Source organism: Eptesicus fuscus, chromosome 3 (assembly GCF_027574615.1).
Source record: "Eptesicus fuscus isolate TK198812 chromosome 3, DD_ASM_mEF_20220401, whole genome shotgun sequence".
Classification (NCBI taxonomy): Eukaryota; Metazoa; Chordata; class Mammalia; order Chiroptera; family Vespertilionidae; genus Eptesicus; species Eptesicus fuscus.
In genome coordinates, this window is record NC_072475.1 from 50,966,335 (window position 1) to 50,989,666 (window position 23,332).

The 23,332-nt window shown below is 40.2% G+C and overlaps 1 protein-coding gene and 1 long non-coding RNA gene across 2 annotated transcripts in view; one reads left to right on the plus strand and one right to left on the minus strand.

Annotated features, from left to right (window-relative positions):
* ATP13A4 (ATPase 13A4) overlaps positions 1 to 23,332 on the minus strand; it is a 133,654-nt gene that overhangs the window by 94,685 nt on the left and 15,637 nt on the right. The window lies entirely within an intron of this gene.
* LOC129148571 (uncharacterized) lies at positions 8,054 to 9,807 on the plus strand. The gene is made up of 3 exons (XR_008555557.1): positions 8,054 to 8,085; positions 8,541 to 8,556; positions 9,767 to 9,807. It is a non-coding gene; the product is annotated as an uncharacterized LOC129148571 (long non-coding RNA).

A 23,332-nucleotide genomic window follows, 5' to 3' on the forward strand; every position in this document is an offset into this window, starting at 1 on the left:
TGGAGGGGGGGAAAGGAGAAACAATTGTAATAATCTGAACAATAAAGATTTATTAAATTAAAAAAAAAAAAAAAGCACATTCTCTAGACCAAGACATTTTGGGTCAAAGCCTAGCTCTGCCACTCACTGGGTGAGATCTTGAAGAAGTTATTTAACCGCTTTATTCCTCAGTTTATCATCCATAAAATGGGGGTGGTGATATTACCCACCTCACAGGATTGATATAAAGCAGGGGTGGGGAACACCCGGCCTGAGGGCTGTATAAGACCTACAAAATCATTTGGTCTGGCCCTACAAAAGCATTAGGGGTGAGTTAATTAAATATTTGACCAAATATAGCAGGCTAATTTTAAGTTGATTTTCTATGGCCCACAAATGATGTTATAAATATCCAAATAGCCCTTGGCAGAAAAAAAGGTTCCCCATCCTTGCTATAAAGCCTAAATTAGTTAATATGTGTTAATGCTATGTAAGATTTACTGCTGCTGCTGTTGCTACTGCTACTATTATTCTACCATTTCCCGAAGCATAGATCTAGAATTCTACCCCCTTGTTTATTGGCATTTGGATCTAAGAATTCCTGGTGTCAATAGTTCTGCTCTTGTTAGAATTGCCTGTTAAGATGACAAGGAGCGAGAACATGCAACTTTAAACCCACCAGCTTCTCTGTTTCCCTTGATAAAGATTACATTATCAGAAAAGGTTCTGTGATCCTTGGCTCAAAGTTGCTTCTTGTATAATTAGGCCCCTCCCTCTCATTAGCAACACAAACAGGTGCTAAATGGCTTCCGTGGGTGGCCCACATTTGCTTTACCTTTAATAAAATGTTCACATTGTCTCAGAAGTACAAGCTCTTGACTGAGTTTGCAAAATAGGAAGTCTATCCTCTCCCAAGCTCAATTGCTGCTCTCCAGATGTCCAGCCTGAAGCAATGCTTTGTTAATCCCACATTGAGCGGGTCCCACTCCTAAATTCCATGTCTGTCCTGAGTCCATCCTACCATCTTTTCCCATGTGCCTTTTTATGTTCTGACACTTGAAAATAGATCAACTTCTCCCATCCAACTGAGCCATTTTATCATCTTTTTAAAATATTTAAAAGCTTTTAGAAAGATCAACCAAAGGACTTGTGTGCTTGCATATGAGCCTAACCAGTGATCATGGACAAAGGGGGGTGAGGGCATGCGTGTGGAGGGGTTTGGGATGGGAATGGGGAGGAGGGGGGTTGAGGACAAATATGTGATACCTTAATCATAAAGTAATTTAAAAATATTCAAATCTATATATATATATTCATATATGATATATATTTAAAAGCTTTCTTATATTGCCATTGAGCCCCATCTAATCTGCCTGAGTTAGGCCAGTTCTATATCACAAACCTTCCTGTTTCTTTCACAGACTATGTATTCTTTCACAGACTATGGAATAAGAACCTCTGTAGTTTCCAGTGTCTTCATGCTCATTATCAAAATGAAGTAAGCAGGAGTGACTATCCTCATTTTCCATCTAAGAAAAACTAAAGTTTAGTTATTATATATAATCATTATTTTTAGCAACTATTGGGTAACAATGATAACAGCTAACATTAATTGAGTACTTACAAGCACTTCAACAAGCAAGCACTTTACACATTTAGTTTTAATAAAGTATCAAATAAAGCTCATCCATAACTCAAAACTGAGCTTCCAGTCTAGACCTTCCCAGCATAAGGAAATAACGTAACTGGCCACTTTCACTCTAAGCTCTTTTTCATTCATCCTAAATTTCCATTAATAAATGTTTTTTAAGTGTCCCCCAAATAGCTGGCACATGTTAGACACAGAGATAAATGAGACCATGTCTCTAACTTTATAGAAGCTCATTCATTCAATGGGAAGAGAGACACAGAAGTAAATAAGATTAGATAAGGCAATGAAAGGGTTATACGGAGGGGTGACTACAAAAAGTCATCATCTAAATGAGGTACTATTTATAATGCTGGACAACAGGGGTAGATCAGAAGTGTCCCAGGCAAGCCAGGTGAATTCTCCCCAGTTATACCAGAGTATTACTCTGAAGGTTTGCCTGCTCTCAGTCCTGTGGGCACTACAACACCAGTTAGTAGCTCATAACCCATAATCCCCTGCCAATTTTCAGTAGAAAAGCTGAAATAATGTGGATAAGGAGTGTCCAATTACTGTTTATTGAAGTAAATTGAATTGGACTAACTTAAAGTGAATTGCATTGCAGGAACCATTAATAGATACTAGGTTTAAAATTGCAAAAATTAGCATGGTGCTCTTTTTTACCACCCCATAGCAATTTATATCCTACATTATGGAGTGCCTTCCATCTCCCTGAATATGCTTCAGGGAAATATCCCAGCTACCCACATCTCACCCTCCCTCACCTCCCACAAGAAGGAAGCAATCAGCCAAAAATAGAATATTGAAAAAATGTCAAAAGAATATTACACTCATGACAGTATAAGTGCATTAGGAAATAACACACCATCCCTTTCTTTATCCGCCTCCAAACCACAGAGCCTCTCCTCCCTCTGTCCCTGGGTATCTAATCTCTTGTATCTTTAAAGGGCTTCAACTTTGGCTTCCAGGTGTACAGGCCTTCTACTCGAATGAGACCCTGTAATCAAGAAGTCCAACTGTGCTCCCCAAAACAATGGTTTAAACTTTGTCACTAAATAGTGGCCAAAGCCAGCAGAACCCCTAAAGAATCTATAGACTCTCCCCCCAGAAAAATACACAGAGGCACATACACATAAACTTCCCCACAGAGATTCAGGAGGTTCCCAGACTCTAGAGAAGACCCTGCCTTAGAGCAGGCGTCCTCAAACTACGGCCCGCGGGCCACCCCACCGAGGACATTTATCCGGCCCGCCAGGTGTTTTTGCCGTTTTGTTTTTTTACTTCAAAATAAGATATGTGCAGTGTGCATAGGAATTTGTTCATAGTTGTTGTTTTTTTTAAACTATAGTCTGTCCCTCCAATGGTCTGAGGGACAGTGAACTGGCCCCCTGTTTAAAATGTTTGAGGACCCCTGCCTTAGAGGGTTCCTGAGGCCGAACCAAGGCAGATCCTTCACAGTTTAGAGACTGTACTTAACTCAGGGCCTGACACTGAGTAAGCACTTAGTGAGTGGAGAGGCATGAAGACAGGGGCTGACAGAAATGCAGGTGAGGGTGAGAGGGTGACAGTAAGAGCAGGGCAGGGGCTGATTCTAAGAAGCTTTTCAGGGTGAAATTTTCTGGGGCTCACCAAGTCCTGAGAATGGCTCTCAGCCTTCTCATCCATGGCCTGCCAGCAGGGAAGACTCAGGTTAATCAGGTCTCAGAGATAGATGTAATGAGAGAGTGAGATGTATGTATATAACTGTCCACCAACCAGATAAATATATGGTAGGTATGAAGAGTTTGTTTTCTCCTGCCATGGAGTCATAAGCAAGCATAGTGCTGAAAACGGGCTCTGGAGTCTTCTCTGAGTGTCTCCACCCTGACTGATATGCCTTCTTTAAACATTGCATCAAATTACAAAGGCTGTTGGTCTGAAAGCTATTTGTTCTCTTTAAGACAAGTTTGCTTTTCTCTACCAGCTTCATTAAATATTTGAAAGTTTGAATAATTCATTTTTTAAAGTTTACCTCCCTAAAGATTATCTTTTTTCCCTTACTTTGGGTGGGGAACCCATGCATTACAACAATTCACCTCATTGTTTACCTCAACTGCAAGCCCTATTCAAATTTCTGCCTCAGTATTTTCTTGTTTCACACACTTGCTGCTGAAGGACGATTTTCTAAGTGTCCTGTAAGGTAACTGGGCTTCTAGATCCAGGTGAGAAAATTTTAACCTGAATGATATAACCCAGAAACTTAAATTAGAGGCTTAATAAGATATGGCCTACCAAGTATTTCTTAACACTTTAAATTGGTCTTCCTGTTATTTTCATATAAATATTCTGATGTCTACCTTTTCTCAAAAATAAATCAGAAATTGTAAGTCCTGGCAGGGTAGCTCAGTTGTTAGAGCATTGTCCCCATACACCAAGTTTGCAGGTTGGATCTCCGGTCAGGGCACATACCAATGTTCCACTCATGTTCCACTCATTCATGCAATCAACCAATGAATGCATGTATGAGTGGAACAACAAATCTCTCTCTCTCTCTCTCATCAATAAAAGTAAAAAAATAAAATAAGATAAATCAGAAATTGTGACCACACTGTACCCACATTCTTGCACTAAGAATCATTTAAAGAGCACTAAGAAACATGTGCATAATCACCCAGGAACTAACACAACACCATCTAGAGAGAAGGAGCCTGAGGTGTGTTCACACAGGAAGATCTTAAACAGCACCGCAAACAAATCAACTCGAGCAACATGCAGTATGGATGACTCTTAGAAATGTGGTAACTAGTAAGTGAAACAAGTCAGTGAGAAGAATTACATCAACATGAAAACCTTTTCATAAAGTTAAAAACAACTAGAATTTAAAATATATAGTTTAGGATACAGTTAGGTAAAAGAACACTCTATAGAAAGGAAAGCAAGGAAATAATGAACACATGAGGCAGGACAATGCTTACCAGTACTGGGGCAAGGCAGGGAAGTAAGGGGATACATTGTCAAGTGTAGGTTGTTGTCAAGGTCCCAGCTTGTGTTTGGGTTGGTTGGGTCATCACCTGATTATAAAGAGCACACTAACTAACTAAATGAATGCAACACAGCGTGGGTAAACGACAATGTGCCATGGATCAAGGATATCAACAGTCTAATTGTGAGCACTGAAGTCTTAGGGGGAAAAGGAAGAAAGAATCAGCCAGAGCAAGTAAGAGATGCTTCCCTTTTAATGAGCAAGAAGTCTCCCTTTCCCATGGCCTTGCCATGCTTTTTATTTCTCTCAACACTGAGGCCACATGTTAGATTCCGTATTCTCAGCTCATACCTGGCCTGCTCATTGGAGTTGCCGCCAGTGATTTGTAACCAAACCAACGGTAATTTTGCCCCCAAGTTGGCAATGGCTGCAGATAGTTTTGATCATTCTCATTGGGTTAGAGGTACCTCTGATGAATAGAGACCAAGAATATTGCTAATTATCCTACAATACAGATGACAGCTGCCCGCCCCCAACCTTCACAACAAAAAATTATGTGTCCAAAATAATGCCGTGGTTGATCAGCTTGCTATAGGTATTTGAGTTTCCCTGACATAACCAAGTGCCAATGATGTCATCCCCAGAGAAGAACTAGGACATTTTGATATGAAATCTATAGTAAAAAAGGATTTGCGCTTAATGCCAAATGACCACTAAGGTCAGTAGTGGGCAGAGCAACTCATTTTGCAGCTGAGGGAACTGAGGTGCTAAGAAAGAAAGAAAACTGCCCATGCGGTCTGCACCTGCCTCCTTCCCTGCCCTGAGCCACTCTATCTCACTCCCGCAGCCACAACGACCCAACATTTCCCTGAACTAATGAAGCCCTTTCCTGCCTCGGCATCTTCCCATGGCTGCAGCTATTTCTCTTCCTTTTAAGACTCCTTTAAATGTTTCCTTCTCAGATAGGTTTCAGCCAATCTCCTATATTTTAATTATAAACCCCTGATCTCACACAACCTTTACAACTACTTTTTTCTGTCATTTGTACAATTTGCATTTAGTATTTTTTGCTTTCTTTTCTAACTGTTCCTCTTTTCTGTCCCCACAACAGTACTTTAAGTTCTGTCCATTCAAATGTGTTTCCTCCAATGCTGTTTACCCAGCACCTAGTACATTATCTGCACATAGTCGACAGTAGATATTTGCTGAATGAGGGAATAAATAAATGAGTGACTCTACTGGAGAAGAGAGGGAAGGAAGGGAGGAAGGGGAAAATGAAAGGAAGAGAAACACTCTTGAACACTCTAAAAATTAAATCAGTCCACTATGGGAGGGGGGTAAAAAAAATATAAGCAACCCCCAGATACAGCTCTCTGCCTTTGGCCATTAGGAAATGTTAACTAGTTTCATTATTTGCATCACACTCAAGATAATCTATAAGGCTACATTTCTTGAACAAGTGTATTTTCTTCCTCCCTATAATCTGTCTCCAGAAGTTCAAAAGTTGCTAAAGTTAAGACTGAATGTCACAAACTTCTTACCTTCAACAGATAGACAAGAGTCTGGGCTGGAAGCGACCAATGAATTTGGACAGGCTCCCGCTCTGGACTCAAAGGTGTGTTCACAATTGCCTCAGGGTGGCTGTGCAAATTTCCCAGTCTTATAAAGAATTTTTTTAAAAAAGAAGTATTCTCCAATGATGACTACTTAACATCTGTGTCCCATTTTCCATGAACAATGTTGACATTTGTTGAGTTGTGGTAAGAGTGAGCCTTGAGGGGATCCTTAGGAGTTAAGTGGCCTGCCCACCAGCCTCTGTCCCATGGCAGACTGTAAGAAAGTCACTTAACTCCATTTAATTCCTGGCTTTGGAATTTCATTTTGCTCTCATTCCTAGCTTTGGAATGCCACCACTCTGGCCATTGAGTCTCAGTTCTCTTGCCTCAACATTACCACACTCTGGGAAACAGTGAAATGACACCAGTGTCAGGTATCTGGTCCCAGAACCAAGGAACTCATCATAGAAATCTTTAGGTGCCGCAACCCCAGCATAAAGCCCTCCAGGTGTCTTTGCTTCCTTTGTGCCTACTGTGTCTAAGACCACGGGGAAGGCAGGTCTCCTGGAGATGAATTTCCCACCCTCGAGGGTCTGACAGGAAAGATGATGAATTGAAAAATAAGTTAATTCAAAGCAGAACACATTGTCATATGTTTTCTGGGGGGAGATGTTATTAGTTTCAAATGATAAAGATGCACCACTATGATGAGGAAAAACTCTTCAGGAGAATTGCTACCTGAGTGAACTTGGAACGAATTGCTGGAATGTCAATAGTTGCATAAGGAGAGTCGGGGAGAGGGCTTGCCAGATGGAGGAACTAGCCTTCAGCAAAGTTGCAAAATCTGAAAACATGGAGTGTATTGAAGAACAAAATGTCAGTTTAAGGTATTACAAGTCAATGCATCACTGTGTTACAAGGAACCCAGTCACATATGGCCAAATAATGCACCTTTCGGTGGCACTTTGGGATTCTTAAACACATACACTACTCCAGCAAGCCATTGGCCAAAAGAGTTTGCTGAGCCCTTAAAAACCGCACCTCCATTTCGCCCTCTACAACCAGCAGGTGGACCTCTCCTGGCTTCTCTAGAGCTGGTGCCCTCGGACAAAGTCAGGGTCAGAGGTGCCACTGCCTCTGGACATTCTGACTGGGCAGCAGTCTGGTTATGGAGGCAAAATGGACAGACATGCTTGGGATATTAGGGTCCTTTGACTAATCAGGGTTTCCTTTACTCAGCCCAGGAGGTTGTCAGCCTGGGCTGAGGAAACTCCTCCTTGTCACATGAGTTGGCAGCAAGGTAACACCCTGCCGTGGGGATAATTGTCCACCTGGCTGAAGCTCATGAAAACACACAGTTCATGTGAATAGTTACTTTTTACTGTGTCTCACTCATCCTAAATATATATTTTCCATATTATGCTTTAATCCTCATAACCCCATAAAGAAGATAACATCAGCTGTAGGTGATAAATAAGGAAGGTGAAGTTCAAGGAAGTTAAGGAGTGTGCCCAGAGTCACCCTGCTGGTAGGTAACAGAGCCAGATTCTTCCTACTTAACTCCTTCTGCCCAAGAAGGCTGCCTCTCCTCAAGGCACTCCCTCTTCAGCTCTCTGATATTATCATCTGGCAGGTGTCAAGTGGGACAGTACTTGAACTTGTGCTGATTGCTTACATTTGAACTAAAGAATATGCTGCGCAGACAAGTTGTTAGGTTCCCTTAAGCAGGTTTTCACAAGCTTCAAACTGCAGAGTGAGAGGGTATGGGCAAGAGGGACTCCACCCAGCAACCAGATGGTGGTTTCTACAGGTAACATTTTAATCTGATCTGGCAATCTTGGGCCAGAGGCATTTCCTAGGTTCTCACATGATGCTGAAATTGAAACTTTTTCTTTTGCTGGTGATGTCTGAGAAATGTAAGACAGACAGAGCACAGACAGGTCAGTATCTGGGACTACCATCCCCATCCCATCTGGGAGCTTACTCGCTGCACTGACTTATTCTCAGAATGAAGACCTGAGACAAGGTAGAACAAGAGAAAGGCCACATTTAAAGATGGATTCAAGACCTGATTCTGTTACTTATTGATTGTATCCTCAGGAAGTCACTGTCCCACTGAAAAAATAAGAATACTAATGCCTACCTCACAAAACTGTCATGACAATGAAATGGGTTAATAGTGGTGAAAGTGTTGTTCAAATATAAGCTGCTATGAGGGCAATTAGACTTCAGGCTGATCGATATATGCTCAGTGACACCCTGGCATGTCTGGCTCCTCCTTATTCAGATCAGTTCCCTGACCACACAGTATAAAGTATCTGCCCAGTCACACTCTCTCACATCATGCTATTTTAAATCTCTAACTGGTATTTTTCTTATCTGTTTATTTTTTTAGGAACGGTTACTAGAATGTGAGTATGTCTGTCTTGTTCATTGCTGTGATTCTGGAACATAGGAGAACAATTCCTGGCACATAGTAGGCTTACAAATATTTTTTTAGTGAATAAATGTCTCTAATTACATTACAGAGATTACAATCTAAGAAAGTAGATTGGAATATTATTAGACTGGTTAACAGAGGAGCCAGAAATGACTATCATAGACTGTAAGCATATGGTGGAACTTAACAAAAATCCAGTCAAACATCATTTTGCAGAGAACAGAACTGAGATCTTAAGACAATTCTCAAAGGAACATGTAGAGAGAAAGCATAGAAAAAGCAATGATCTCCTTCCAAAGTCATACTTCCACTCTTTGATCAATGGGGAATTTATCTTGGCAATAAATTGTATCCCCAAGTATTATTTGTCTTTATTTCCTTACCATAGGATTTGTCATTTACCATAGGATTTTAGAAAATGAAAGAGGGAAGAGGATGCTATCATGAACTCTGAGGGAAGGAAGGTTCAGAAATGATCTGGTTCTGCATTTCTTTTACACCATGAAACTCTCACACCTCCAATTTAGCAAAATCTACCTCCTGGGGAAACCTATTCCATTTTCAGAGAGCCTTATAAATAATTATACCACATGCCAGCCCTCTCCTACTCACCACACGCATGCCCACACACAAACCCTGCCTTTTCCACCAGAACAGTTCCATTTTTATCTGTTAAAGCAACATAAAATCAATATAAATATATTGATCTTTCATTACAAGTTTATGTCTAAACAAGGGCCTGGGTAGGTAAAAATTATTTTGAAAATCACTATCTTACCAATCTCTCTTGTTGAGAAGGCCTGAAATATTTTTTATATAATGGAAGTAGATGAAAAGTATGCTATAGAACAATAGTTACTGTGCTTTTCTAGAACACAAAGCCCTTTCTTTTTTAAAAAAAAATTCTTTATTGTTGAGGGTATTACATATGTCTCCTTTTTTCCCCCATTGACCTCTCCCCGCCCACTCCCACCTCCCAGCACAGGCCCTTACCTCCCTACTGTCTGTGTCCATTGGTTATGTTTATATATGCATGCATACAAGTCCAAAGCCATTTCTTAACATTGCTGGTGAAAGATAAATTGTTAAAACCACTTTGGAAAGCATTTTTGCATTATAAAATAAGGCTAAAGGTATGCATACTGTGTGATCCAGCAATTTTGCTTACATCTTCTCTACAGAAATGTGTGCCCATGTGCACCAAGGGATGCAAGAAAGAAAGAGTCAAAGCTGGAAACAATCTAAATTCCAGAAACAATAAAACTGACTTTTTAAAAGTATAATCTTACATTAATATATTCTGACACAATGAATATGAAAAAACTTACAATTTTGTGCAATAATATGGATACATCTCACAAATATAAGCAGAAGAATCAAAACAGAAAAGAATACAATAAATGTGATTACAATCATATTAACTTCAAAAATATTGTTATTAGATGCATACAAATTTAGAAAAATACTTTTTTAAAAGCAAAAAATAAAATTACAAAAGTCTGGGTTGGAGAAGGCAACAGAGATGTGTTGTAGTTAGGGAGAGCCCCAGGAGAAGTTCTGGAATGCTAGCAGTATTTTATCTTCAACATAGGCAATGATCATATGGGTTTTGATTTATTATTAAACTAGAGGCTCAGTGCACGAAATTCGTCCGGGGGTTGGGGTACCTCAGCCCAGCCTGCACCCTCTGGCTATCCAGGATCCCTCGGACATCCCTCTCCCAATCTGGGACCACTGGCTCCTAACCGCTCGACTGCCTGCCTGCCTAATCATCCCTAACCACTCTGCCTGCCTGCCCAATTGCCCCTAACTGCTCGCCTGTCTGCCTGAGTGCTCCTAACTGCTCGCCTCCCTGCCTGACCACCGCTAACCACTCGCCTGCCTGCCTGATCGCCCCTAACCACTGTGCCTGCCTTCCTGATTGCTCCTAACTGCTCGCCTGCCTGCCTGATCACCCCAACGACTCTGCCTGCCTGCCTGATCACCACTAATTCCTCTGCCTGCCTACCTGATTGCCCTAACCACTCGCCTGCCTGCCTGATCACCCCTAACCACTCTGCCTGCCTGCCCAATTGCCCCTAACTGCTCGCCTGCCTGCCTGAGTGCTCCTAACTGCTCGCCTCCCTGCCTGACCACCGCTAACCACTCGCCTGCCTGCCTGATCGCCCCTAACCACTGTGCCTGCCTTCCTGATTGCTCCTAACTGCTCGCCTGCCTGCCTGATCACCCCAACGACTCTGCCTGCCTGCCTGATCACCACTAATTCCTCTGCCTGCCTACCTGATTGCCCTAACCACTCACCTGCCTGCCTGATCACCCCTAACCACTCTGCCTGCCTGCCCAATTGCCCCTAACTGCTCACCTGCCTGCCTGAGTGCTCCTAACTGCTTGCCTCCCTGCCTGACCACTGCTAACCACTCACCTGCCTGCCTGATCTCCCCTAACTGCCTCTGCCTCAGCCCCCACCTCTGTGGCTTTGTCCAGAATGACATCTGGAAGGTCATTCGGCTGCCAGTCTAATTAGCATATTATGTTTTTATTATTATAGATTATTTGTATATATTTTTTGCACATTTATATGACATTTTAAAAAAACATCACATATTATTAACTGATATACTACTACTTCTGCTTATGGGAACTGTATTAATGCTTGTTGGGCATACAAACCCTTGGACCCATAGCAATAGCCCTAAGACTTGGCCCACAGGTTTGCAAACCCTGGTATAGGAAAAAAAAAAAAAAAAGAGCCTTAGCTTGGAGATAAGGAAGCCTAGGATCTAGTCTGAACTCTGGTCCTAATAAACAATCCCTCTCCCCTCTCTGGGCCTCAGTTTCTCTATCGGCAACTGAGAAGGTTGAATTATATGATCTCTTGAGTTCCTTTAAATTTTGATACTCATAGTTCTTGTAACAATAGAAACCTCCCCAATATCACCTATATGACAGCCTACCATCCTCTCATGGATGCACATCTAAAGTCACAAATTCCTTCCAAGGAGATGCCTGCCTCCACTCAAAGGCCATGCCCATGGCCTTCACTCAAGCTTCAACATGCTTTTGAGGAAAATTAAAGAGTGGTTTCTATTGCACCATTTGTACAAATTGGTGTCCACATAGTGTGCATTCCCATCTCCCCACCTCTCCCACGAAAGACTGAGAATGCCACATGCAGGAAGCCCCATGCTTGACCCCGAGAATGGGTGCTAGAATGCCATTGTGTGTGACTCCCTGGCCACTATGCCATATTTATCAACTGAGGATCAGAATCCCCCAGAGTGACAAGACTACTTGATTCATTTCTATAACTGGTATTCAGACTTGAGCATAGTCTTGGGGAAGGTTTCTCTTATTCTATAAAATGACATCAAGCCATCATGCATGACTCTGGGTTGCACTGGTAGAAAAGGAGTCCCCTTATCTTCTAGAAAATTTCAAACCAATGAACAGAAGTGGCAGATGATAAAATCAGAATAGGTGATAGGGAAATGGTGACTTATTAAGAATGGAAATTTTTTGGGAAAATCATGAGCCATAAGGAAGACTAGAATTTCTCCCTTTTTCAAATATCTGGGATGCCACCCCAACTGATGCAGGGTAATTCAGGACATTAAATGCTGGGCCAGAGGAGAGAAACCAAGATGGCGGTATAGGTAAACACCTAACCTGCAGCCTCACACAACAATTTCAAAAATACAACTAAAAGTCAAAACGGACATCATCCAGAACCACAGGAAAGCTGGCTGGCTGAAATGCCCACAACTAGAAGGAAAGAGAAAACCACAAGGAAAATCAGAGGAGCCATAAAAGCCTGAGGTACGGAGACACGGGCAGAGACACGGGGGCGTGCACGCATGCGGGGATGATGGAGCTGGAGAGGATGGGGCAGCTGAGTGCCTGGCTGGCGTTCTCTAGCGGGAAGTAGATAAAAGCTCCAGATTGCGCTGAACCCCAGCTCCAACTGCACTGAACCCCAGTTCCGGGCGAGACCCTGGGAAGCCAGGATCATACTGGGGGAATCTGGGCTGTAAGGTGGAAACTCAGGGGAGCAGCGAAAGGCAGAGCTCCAGAGGCGCGCACGTGAATGTGCGCAGAGGACGGACTGTTGACTGTGCCACTGAATTGCCTTAGCGGGAAGGAGACAAAAGCTCTGGACTGCACTGAGCCCCAGTTCCGACTGCACTGAAACCCAGTTCCGGGCGAGAATCTGGGAATCCAGATTCAATGGGGGAGAGACTAGACTGTTTGGCAGCAGGCGAAACTCCAGGGCGCCTTTCTCTCAGAGGTGCTTGCAGGGAGTACAGAGGGACACTGAGGAACACTGAGACCCAGGAACCTCATAGGGCAGGGCTGACGGGAAGCCAAGGCTGTAGGCTCCACCCTAAAACTCCGCCCCATCCAAGCTGAGCACAGAGGCTTTTACAATTTTGCAAGTCTAGTTGAATAAGGCTGTCTCCCGGCGTAGACACACAGCCAATTGGCCTGGAGGTCAAATCCTCCCAGTGTACCAACAGCAATCAAGGCTTAACAACACCAAGACTTTGCACTCAGCCCACAAAGGGGGTTACCAAGAGCAACCACCTAGGGAGATTGGGGAAGCTGAGCTACCGGCCCCTATAGGTCACTGACCACACAAAGCCACTCTATCAACACAGGGAGGCAGCCAAAATGTGGAGACACCGAAGCAGGTCATGAATAGAAGAGATGGAGGAAAGTAAACTAATGGATGACACAGTGTTCAGAACCACATTTATAAGGTTACTCAAGAATCTTCTAAAAACCACCGATAAACTTGAAGAGACCTTCAAGGACCTTAAAGAGAATACCAAAAAAATGGAAAAGGACCAGTCAGAAATTATGCATACACTGTCTGAAATAAAGAATATACAGAAACTCAACTGTAGATCACCATACCCCAAGAGTCAAACCAAAGATCTGGAACATGAGGAAGCAAAAAACACCCAACCAGAGAGGTGGAAAGTAAGAAGAATCCAAAAGTGTGAGGATAGCGTAAGGAGCCTCTGGACGGCTTTAAGCGTACCAACATCCGAATTTTTGGGGTGCCAGAAGAAGAGAGAGAGCAAGATACTGAAAACCTATTTGAAGAAATAATGACTGAAAACTTCCCCCACCTGGTGAAAGAAATAGACTTACAAGTTCAGGAAGCACACAGAACCCCAAACAAGAGGAATCCAAAGAGGACCACACCAAGACACATCATAATTAAAATGCCAAGGGCAAAAGACAAAGAGAGAATCTTGAAAGCAGCAAGAGAAAAACAGTTAGTTACCTACAAGAGAGTACCCATATGACTGTCAGCTGATTTCTCAACAGAAACTATGCAGGCCAGACGGGAGTGGCAGGAAATATTCAAAGTGATGAACAGCAAGAACCTACAACCAAGATTACTCTACCCAGCAAAGCTATCATTCAGAATTGAAGGTTAGACGAAGAGCTTCACAGACAAGAAAAAGCTAAAGGAGTTCATCACCACCAAACCAGGATTACATGAAATGCTGAAGGGTATTCTTTAAGAAGATGAAGAAGAAGAAAAAGGTAAAAGTAAAAATTATGAACAACAAAAAGACATCATATACATACCTACCAACAAGTGAATCTAAAAATCAAGTGAATAAAAAAATTTGAAGAACAGAATAGACTGGTGAATATAATAGAATCAGGGACATAAAAAGGGAGACGACAGACAATTCTCAGGAGGAAGGGGGTCTGAGGGGTGCAGGAAGAGATTGGACAAAAATCTTACACCTATGGATGAAGACAGTGGCGGAGGGGTAAGGGTATGGGGTGGGGTGGGGAATCAGGTGGAGGGGAGCTATGGGGGGCGGGGAGAGGAACACCTGTAATAATCTGAACAATAAAGATTTATATAAAAAATAATAATAAAATAAATAAATAAATAAATAATAAATAAATGCTGGGCCAGATGGTTATGACATTGTCTCAGGTTTTTTTTATGATTTATTATTAGAGAAGCAATACATGCATATTTTAAAGATCAAAAAATCAAAGTACAAATAAAAACATTACATTTTCATAACCCAGCAATAAGCACAATTAACAATTTAGTGAATATATGTTTTTTCTTTTACTGAAATGAAACCACATGATAAATGCTATTTTACAATCCATTTTTTCATTCAATAGCTTCCATTTTTCCAGGTTAGTGAGTTTTTATGTCAACTAATACCCAACCCATATTCAAAGTTCACCAATAGATCTACTAATAGCTACTACAACTGTTTATTCAAACTAGCCTGGCATTACTCTATTTCTTAATTATGATGGTTAATGAATGTTCATCTTATAATTATCCACTAAGATGTACAAAAATGTTTTGTGCACTTTTATATATGTATAACATATAACATCAATATATAGAGTATAATAATACATTTTATAATAAAAGTGTCACACATATAATTATCATTGTAATTTTGCTGATTCTTTTAATATAGCTTTTTCCCTATTTCATGAGAATGATTTATTAAGGGCCAATAATTCTGTAAGAGTCCACATGCTAAAAGCTACCCCCCTCCACTATTTCAAAAACAACAAACAACCTAATCATCAGTTGCTTTTATTTTCATGTTTTTTTTAAAAAAATAGTAACATTTCTAACAAAGGAAAATACTTTTTTAAAGACATCTAAAGTTTTTCTTATAAATAACATAATCATTTCTCTGTATATTTGTATATCAAATCATCACATTGTATACCTTAAACTTAAACAATGTTATGTGTCAATTATAGCTCAATAAAGCTGGAAAAATATAAAGCCTATAAGCAAAAAAGAAGAAGAAGAAAACCTTAATTTTTGTTTTATTTTGCATTCTAATAAAAGTGATGTAATTTTATGTCAATTTAAATTTGATTCTAAACCAAATACCAGGTAAAAGGGACTTTCTTAGCACAGTGCTTCCAATTTTTTTTTTCATATAATAACACCCATATTCTGACAATATTTGCATAGTGCAGACCAGGTAAAAAGATGAGGCTGTTTTAATCTGGAGGGGGTCAATAGTTTAACATTCTAATAAGGACCCTGTAATGCATCTATAAAACCCCAGTGTCATCCATGCAATCTCAGTCTGGTAGCCTCGCCTTATCCTATATGTATAGCAAAACAATACCTTTCTCTTTTCTTATTTCCCTCAGCCTAATCAGAGTCATTGTCTGGCAAAGTGTACCTAAAATGAGTATGCCCTATAACTATTCACTATTCCTAGAAATAGTCTCTCTAACCCACCAGTATACCTTTATTCAAGCAGGGTTTTGTTTGTTTGTTCGTTGCTTAATTTTGCTTCTGTGCTTGTTTTGCAAATGATACCCCAACTTCATTATTTTCTCTTCCAGAAAAAAAGTATCCTCACAATTGTTAAAAGCACTACTCAATTAAAACTTTGTCTATGAAGCCTCCTCAATACGTGTTTATCCACATCCTTCTTTCTCTCTGAATCACCACACCACTACACATCTAGTTATATGACTTAAAACTCTAAAAAATTCCCTTTAATATTCTTCCCCTCCTCTCTCAACTACTAATTAGTTCAAGGTCTATTTTTTTTTTTTTGCAAATATTCGTAGGAGCTTTATTTGTAATAAGCCAAACCTGAGAATAACCCAAACTGTAGACAGGTCAATGGATAAACAAAGTAATTATCCATAGAACACAATACTACTCACCAATAAAAATAATTAACTATTCACATAGCATTATTGTAGAATCTCAAAATAACTGCAGCATGAAGAAACCAATAGTTTTTAAAAAGTATACTAGTACACCTTATGATGCCTAAAATTATGAAAATTATCAACTAATATATTATAAAGGAAGATAAATCAATGATTGCCTGGAGGGCTAGGGAAGGAAGAGAGAGATTATAAAAGGATAGGAGGTAAATGTAGGGTGGGGTAAAAGTAGGTAAAGGTCTATTGCAGTGATGGCGAACCTATGACACGCTGAGGCAGCCGCATGCCGAGGATGAAACATTTGCTGCTCCTGAGGATGAAACATTTGCGAAATAATGTTTTTTTCCTCAAAGTGACACACTACCCGAGTTATGCTCAGTTTTTTAGCGAAGTTTGACACACCATTCTCAAAAGGTTGCCCATCACTGGTCTATTGTCTGTGTCTCTTTGATATTTCTCAAATTGGTCTCCTCTGGCACATCTCTGATACTGTTGCTTTATTAGTTCAACCTGTATTCTCTCTAAAATCACTGCAGGAGCCACTGTTTTCAATCCCACCTCTGTCTACACTGTTGTCTGCACTGCTACAGAGTCCTGACATGATTTCAATTCCTTGTAACGTGACCAGGACTGAGGGTTTCTTAGGATGTAGGCTGTCAGTGCTAATGCCCAGAAAGTCCAGGCAAACCAGAATGGTTGGTGACCTACTCAAAACTGATAAATACCTTTAGAATGCCAAGACAAGTTCCTACTCATCTTCCCACACTATCTCTGTTTTTCCTGTTCCACATACATAGCACCTGGAACACCGGCTTTGCCAAGCTACATTCAGTTCTCTGAATGGAATGTGGTTTGTTCCTTTATGTCTCAGCACCTGTGTACATTGTGTCTCCCTGATTTAGAATGTCTTGTGCCTTATCTAGGCTCTGATAAACCCTACTCAGCCATCTCGATTCTTCCTATTGGCACTTTTTTACTGAAGTCATCTAGGAATTGGCTGTTCTCCTAGCACCTTGCATGTATTACTGTCATAGCACTAGCCCACTGACCTCTATTCTCCACCAGGTATTGCACTCTAGGACTTTTCTTTGTATGCCTAAGACCTAGCACAGGGATTCACACATAACAAGTGCTCAATAAATGAGGAAAGAAGGAAGAAAGGGAGGGAGCCCATATCCCTAGATCAGTTACCTTCTGTGTAAATTCATGAGAATTTGAGTTAGTGGAATACAATGTTGCTTCCCCAAACAATAATATACAGTTAGGTCCTTTAGGTTGAGAACTCTGCTTTATCTATCTCCACTGCCTCCACACTGCAGAGACTCATTACACTGTTCAGTTGATATGGTCTGGCTATTGTCAAAAACAGAAAATATGAGTGACCTGAAGGCCTTTGTTGGAGGACATATCAAAAGAGACTGCAAGGATATGTAAGTGTGGTGCAGAGGTGATAGAGTGATACCACTTCCTGAGTGTGACTGCCATGTATTTACCTTTACAGAAATTACTTGTTCTCTAAGGGGAAACATTATTTATTGCTAAGTAAATAGAAGTGTAGAAAACTAGAATTTTCTATCTAAATTAGGCACTGGAAACCTTGGAGACAACTCTACCAGCATCTGGGTTCTCTGCCTACTGAGAGGAAAAGATTCCTTGCTCAATGATCATATAGTCCCTATTTGCAAGCCATAACTAAATACTTATACCAATATGCCTAAATGTGAGACTACCAATCACATACATCAGAATCACATGAGCATTTTTTAAATGCCACCACCCCAAGTTTCTGAAGGTAGGGTCAGAGGATCAAGGCATTTCTAGCTCAGCGTCCCAGCTGATTCTTATGCACCCTGGCATTTGGGAACTGCTGATTTATATAGTGAAGAAGACTCTGCTTTTGGACAAGTAATATTTCTTCTGTTAAATGAGTATTAAAATGATAACTACCTCCTGGGTTGATGTGAGAATTAAATAATATGTTGCCTATAAAGTGCTTATATAATGCCTATATATGACAAGTTATCAGTATATAGAAACCAATTCTGTTCCTAGACTTTGAGTTCCTGGGTAAAAAGAACAGATCTGTGAAAAGCCACGGCCAGCGTGGCTTTCGGGTTCAAAGGCTTGGAGAAAGAGCTGACGCGCAAATTGACACACAAGACAAGAAATATTAATTTGGAATAATGGGGGGAAGCCAGGGAAAACTTAACTGTAGTAGTCAAGTTCCACTGATTCTCTATTCCCAGCTGCTTTTAATTACTAGAATACACAATTGACTTTTAGGAATGCAAACAGACATATCAATGGTAATGTTTAGTAAACAGTAAGATTGTCAGGTTGTGGGGAGTTTGTTTTAGGCCATTGAGTCAGCAGTAGGTAACAAAATGCAAATATTCACCCTGTGAATATCAAAAGAGTCCAAACTCAGCCTTCTGGTGGACTTCTTGCATTTATATTAATTACTGTTGATCTTGGTTTCCAGCACAGATCTTTTTTCATCCTTGTAGTGACCTTGGTATTTTAGCATCCAATATAAAGACTTAAAGATAATAGGCCCCCAACAAATTGAATTACACCAAACTTTGATCTTGAATAAGATTGGAAGAAAAATTTAAAACAGGATGTCATATTTACTTAAATTGGCCAAGGTCTTTGATGGGAGCTAAAAGTGATCGAAGAGAGTTACAAGGACATTCTGATACAATGTTGGTAGATCACTTCCATGAAGCACAAACTTTCTGGGAAGCAATTCAGCAAAACGTTTAAGAGTCTTAAAAGTATTTATAATTTTCACTGTAGTAATATAATTATTATTTCTAGGGATCTCTCTTAAGGAAATAATATGAAGAGTAAAATATGCATAGGCACTGGAAAGGACTTAATTGTTTGGCATTAGGAAAATGGTTAGGTAAATGTGACACCTCCACAAAATGGAATATCATTCAGTCATCAAATTGAAGTTTACAATTAAATTTTAATGACATAGGGCAGTGGTCTGCAAACTCATTAGTCAACAGAGCCAAATATCAAGAGTACAACGACTGAAATTTCTTTTGAGAGCCAAATTTTTTAAACTTAAACTTCTTCTAATGCCCCTTCTTCAAAATAGACTTGCCCAGGCCGTGGTATTTTGTGGAAGAGCCACACTCAAGGGGCCAAAGAGCCGCATGTGGCTCGCGAGCCGCAGTTTGCTGACCACCAACATAGGGGAATGTTTATAATGCATTCAGTGAATAAAAGCATTTTTAGTTTAAGTCGAATAATGTAAAGGAAATTTATCCAAAAAAAAAACTAGCAGGAAATACATCAAATATTAGCAATGATAGAACCATAGGTGATATTTATTTATTTCCTGATACTTTTTTATGCTTTGCTTTCAAAAATTTATAAAATAGTATATATTTTTAAATTGAGTCAGAAAGTAATACTACTTTTAATAGTAAATGAGACTTTTACTTCTAGAAACATGAAGTAAATTTACTTTTTCTTCTTCGTCCCAATAAGTTCAACTAAAATCCCCAGATATTATATAGAAAAAAGACATAAGAAGACTCTAAATGATGTAGAAAAGGTAAATTGGCTAGGGAGCTTGGGAACCAAGGAACTAATGATACAGTGATGAGTTCCTTGATTTGGGGTTTATTTTTTGTTTGTTTGTGTTTGCTTGCCTCTTCTATGGCTTGAAGCAGAATAAGCTAGCAACCTGAAAACAGGAGCAGACAAAACACACACACAACAAAAGCCTGATCTGACTAGCCAAATGACCAAGAAAGGGTCCAAAGTTCACACAAAAGAAATGTGCTTCCACCCCACCTATAACAGCAAAAACCAAGTGGGGAGTATAGACTGCTTTCCTCATCATGTTGTAAAGAGGCACCTCAATCTACTGCAAGGATTATGTCAGAGAAGTCTAAGTAAGAATATGGGACTTTCATCTCCACCGAGTAGCAACAAGCACCCTTCCCCCTGTGGTGTCAGTGGAAACTATGTGGAGTCTGACCTCCGCTCCCAACCAGTAGTAACAAAGCTCCCCTCACCCTCCATGCTGGGGTTTTGTCAGAGGAAGTCTAGTGGAGAGACAAGACTTTTTACTATCACCTGACAATAACAAGACCCCATCCTAAGACATCAGTGGAGACCATGTGGGAGTAGTGCGGCACTCCCAATCCTCCAAGCCAGAGAAGGTCTGACTGAGGTATAATAGAAAACTGGGCCCAGCCAACATGGCTCAGTGGTTGAGCTTTGAACTATGAACCAGGAAGTCACGTCTCAATTCCCAGTCAGTGCACATGCCTGGGTTGCAGGCTTGATCCCCAGCGTGGGTTGTACTGGAGGCAGCCAATCAATGAGTCTCTCTCATCATTGATGTTTCTCTCTCTCCCTTCCTTTCTGAAATCAATAAAAATGCATATAAAAAAAAAGAAAATTGGTATACCCCACCTCGATCAACAATAATGAGGAGCCTCCCCCTCCTCAAATGTCAATGGAGATTGAGTGATTGACCTGGACTTTCACCACCAACTGACAAGTAAGAGGTGGTGTCCTCCTCTTACTCTGTTGGAGCATTGTCAACAAAAGCCAACCAAGACATCAGTTTTAAATGAAATCAAGAGTTTTACAATAATGCCTAATTACATAATACCTAAAATGTCCTGGTTTTAACTTTTAAATAGTCTCACCATGGACAAGATCTTAAACAGAATGAAAAACACAATCAATAGATACCAATGCCAAGATAAGAGAGATGTAAGAATTATGATAAGCATTTTAAAGCAACTATCATAAAAAATCTCTAAGCAATTACAATCACATTTAAAACAAATAAAAGTGTGGAATATTTCAAGAAAGAAGTAGAAAATACAAAATAGAACCAAAGGAAAATTTAAAACTGAATAATCACAATTATTGTTTTACTAGTAAAAAAACTCAATTGATGGGTTGAATAATAGAATGAAGGGGCAGGAAAGAATCAGAGAAATGAAAGTTAGAACAGTAAAAAATTGCCCAATCTGAATTACAAACAGAAAATTAAAAATGTTGAACAGAGCTTGTGAAACTTTAAGAAATGACCATGTCATTGGAATCCCAGAAGAGAAAGATAGCATGACTGAAAAAGTACTCAATAGCTAAAATTTCCAAATTTTGGCAAAAGACATACACGTGCAAATTCATGAATTTGAGCAAACCCTAAACAGAATAAACCAAAAGAATCTACACTAATAAAAGAGAAAGATGCAAATTGACTGTACCTTTGTGACGCCCACCAGCCAATCAGGAGTGAGCATGCAAATTAACCCAACAAAGATGGTGGGTTAATTTGCATACACAGGCACCCAGCAGCTGGGGGTGGGATGCTTGCATTGTCATCATGGCAATGACGCAGGCATTTCACACAAACCCAGCGCTCAGGGCCTATGGGCACAGGCAGTGTCGGAAGGCGGAAAGGCGGCTCCGGGCCAGAGCAAAGGCTGTGCCAGCAGCCAGGGTGAGGAAGGCCCATACTGCATGAATCTTTGTGCATCGGGCATCTAGTTAATTATAATAATCAAACTTGAAAAACTAAAGACAAAGAAAAAGTCTGAAAGCAGCAAAAAAATTAGTGATATCTACCTACAGAGGAAAAACAATTTGAATGATTGAAGACCAGAGGAAAGTAGTACAACACCTTTTGGTAGCTAAAAGAAAAGAACATGTTGCCAACACACCAACCTAGATAACTGACAAAAAAAAATCTTTTCTAAAGAGAAAATAAAGAAAAATAGAAACCTTGGAATATCAGGAAGAAAAAGAGAAATTATGCTAAGCAAGAATAAGAGTAAGTAGACTTTTATCCTCCTCTTGTGTTTTGTATATTACTTTTGATGGTTGAAAAATTATAACACTGATAGGGTTTTAAATGTACATAGAATATTTAAGATAATATAAGCAAGGATGGGTAAAACGATAAAAAGGTTAAGATTCTTAAACTTCACTTGATCTGATAAAGAGAGGACACTAGTAAAATGTAGCAAGTTATGAACATCCAGCTTAATACTTAAAAGATCCACTAAAAAAGCAATCCAAAGAAATACACTCACAGTGTTCATAAATTAAAATGGAATTCTAAAAATTGTTTAAGTAACCCACAAAAAGAAGAAAAAAGAAAACAGAGAAACAAACAAAAGCAGAGAACAAAACAAAAAAAAAGGCAGTCATGCTCTAACCTATCAATAACTACATTAATTTTAAATGCTTTAAATATATGGTCTAAGTACATCATTAAAAGACAGAGACCATGTACTTACGTGGGTTAAAAAATATGACCTGACTACATGCAATCTACAAAAACTTACTTCAATTTAACATTATAGACAGGTTGAAATTTTTTTTAAATATTTTTCAATTATGTTTACATTCAGTATTATTTGGTACTAGAGGCCCAGTGCAGATTCATGCACATTCAAGGTAAATTAATTAGAAGGTGGCCAGTGGGGCGGGACTGGGAGAAATGGGCTGGACATGCCTTGAAGCCAACCTCTCACAGTACCTCCCAGCAGTCCATACCTGGGGTGGCGCCAGGGCTCAAAGGGCATCTGTGGAGTGAGCAGGGTCCCTCCAGCAGGTGGGGTCCCTCGGCCTGGCCTGCAGGGATCAGGCCAAAACTGGCAGTCTGACATCCCCTGAGGGCTCCCAGAGGGTGAGAGGGCACTCTGAAAAGTTGCTGTCACTCAGCAGCTTCTGCGTTGAGCATCTGCCCCCTGGTTGTCAGTGCATGTCATAGCTACTGGCCGGTCAGCTGGTCAGCCAGTCACTTAGGCTTTTATATATATAGACTAGTGACCCAGTGCATGAAATTCGTGTACATTAAAAGGCAATTAATTAGAGGAAATATTTTAATATTGCTATTTGCCCTTTCTCTATAATAGAAGTGTCAGAAATGAAAGAAAATTAGTAAAATGTATATGAAAATCTTCCTCCTGTTAGAGTCTGGGGCGCGCCACTGGAACTAGAGTCAAGTCCCCGCCTACCCACGTGTGCCTAAAAATTGTGTGAGACTC